Genomic DNA, 2,478 nt, shown 5'->3' on the forward strand with positions numbered 1-2,478 from the left:
GTTGAATTACGAAAACATTCTAGAAAACTCAACAGTAACTTCCGGTAAAACCTGTGTATATCACTAGAATCATGATGACACCCTTAGATTCCCCATCTCAGCGGGAATGGAGCAGTTCACGGGGAGGCCATAGAGAGCCCCCACCTCTGATCTTTTTTATTGCATCAGAATGGGATAATGATAAATATTGTGTTGTTTGTGCCTCGACGCTGTTTCTTCACTTGTCCACTCGGCGCAACATTCCAGACACAAGTATCCCTCTTCTTTAGAGAGACTCATCTAGGCTACCGCTCCTCTACACTGAGCATACTTGGGCTCTCCACAAAAACTCTCAACTGAAAATTTCACGTCTCTTCTCTCGCTAAAATTGCTTTCATGAAGTCAGGTGTTCTGTGTTGTCTGTGTATCTTCCTTACTCCTTGTTAATTACACACGACCTTCTCTGTCCATGTACTCGTAGCATGGGGATGGGGAGGGGGCGGTCAACTCACTCCCCTACTAGACAGGGTATAATCAAAGCTTCTCAGCTCGTCAATTCCTCCTCACTAACAGACTGTCTTGATTCTCTCACCGCCGCAGTGTTGCATCTCTTACCATCTTGTACCGCTACTTCCATGTTACTGCTTTTCTGAATTAATTGCATGCCTTCCTCCTTGTCGTGGCCTCCCTGCACAAGAATGTACTTACTCTTATATCCCTATGCTGTCCACCATACCAATTCTAACATTTAACAACATTTTCAGTCTTTCTTCCCTTTCACCGGCTAAGTCTCTCTGTTCCTGTATTATCTCCTGTCCACGACTTGAGCTGTTTCAGGAGAGGAGTAAATTTCATGACAGGCAGACGTATCGAGACACCTCCAATACGAAACTGACCACTTCTCTTGCTAGGATCCTCTTAGATTTCTTTTTGGGAGCTGCGTGGGGTGTGGTTTACCACTGTGATGATAATGATGATGATGATGATATTATAATTATTATTATTATTATTATTATTATTATTATTATTATTATTATTATTATTATTATTATTATTATCATTATTATTATATTTTCCTTGGCCACTTTCACTGCTACACACACACACACACACACTGAAGGCATGGAAACACCCTTGGGAATTCCAATAACTTCCTTCAGAGAGGATGTTGAACGTATATAGTCGAAGAGAGATAAGACGTGGAGGCGTTTAGGGAATATCTCATTACACATCTATTACATCTCTTCTTTCTCCTCTAACAAAACAACATCGCAGTTTAAGAATAATCTTAATTTATATAAGACACGCACTATACAGACAACAAACAAATAAATAAATAAATAAATAAATAAATAAACAAAAAAAAAATAAAATAAAATAAATAAAATAAAAAAAATAAAACATTAATGATGCAATTCAGTGTCATTTCGTGTCTAAACCAATCCATACCAATTCATTAAAATCAACTATAAATAGTTACTTGAATTTATCTAACAAGTTACAGTGTCGGAAATTTCCTAACCGTAACACCAGCTCGCACCACCATGACCCAGAATATAATTATCATACCCCGACTTAGCGCAATCAGTGAATCAGTCAACTTTTATATATGGTATCTCTTTCAGATAGACACAAGTATCGTTAACATATTACCTTTATTCCTATTTTCTCTATTTTCTCTGCTGAAGCGAGTCTAAGGAAAGATGATTAGTATGACAAAAGACTAGAGTGTTAAGTTAGATGTACAGTGTTCCTTTGTTACAGACTATTTATACTCACTCTTATCCTCTTTGCATTAATTATCTCAAGCTTATAAATAGTAGTGGTGCTCTCGCGGTTGCTAGCTACACACTCACACACACACACACACACACACACACACTTATCATTCTGTGCCTCTATCCTTCTATTTTAATTTCGTTCTCTTCATTCATTCCATTTGTCTTTTTTTTTCTCTCCTTTTCCTTATACATTTCCTCATCTCTTCCTTCCCTTCTTCTTTCTTCATTTCATTATCTTCTTTCCTATCTTTTTCTCTCATTTTTCTTCATTTTCCTTATACGTTGCCTTATCTCTCCCTCCATATCATTATCTTTATTCTTTTCCTTTTCTCTCATTTTCAACCTTTTCCGTATACATTTCCGTATCTCTCCCTCCTTTCTTCTTCCTTCACTTCATTACCTCCATTCCCTTCTTTTTCTCCTATTTTTCTTCCTTTTCTTTATACATTTCCTCATCTCTTCCTTCCCTTCTTCTTTCTTCATTTCATTATCGTCATTCCTTTCTTATTTCTCTTATGTTCATTATTTTCCTTATACATTTCCTTATCTCTTCCTTCCCCTCTTCTTTCTTCATTTCATTATCTTCATTCCTTTTTTTTTTTTTCTCTCAGTTTCAATGTTTTCTTTATACATTTCCTCATCTCTCCATTCCTTTCCCCTTCCCTTTCCTGTCCTTCGCCACGACCTTTCATTACCTTCATTTCTATTTCCCTTTCCT

The sequence above is a fragment of the Scylla paramamosain genome, chromosome 29 (assembly GCF_035594125.1).
Source record: "Scylla paramamosain isolate STU-SP2022 chromosome 29, ASM3559412v1, whole genome shotgun sequence".
NCBI classification, from domain to species: domain Eukaryota; kingdom Metazoa; phylum Arthropoda; class Malacostraca; order Decapoda; family Portunidae; genus Scylla; species Scylla paramamosain.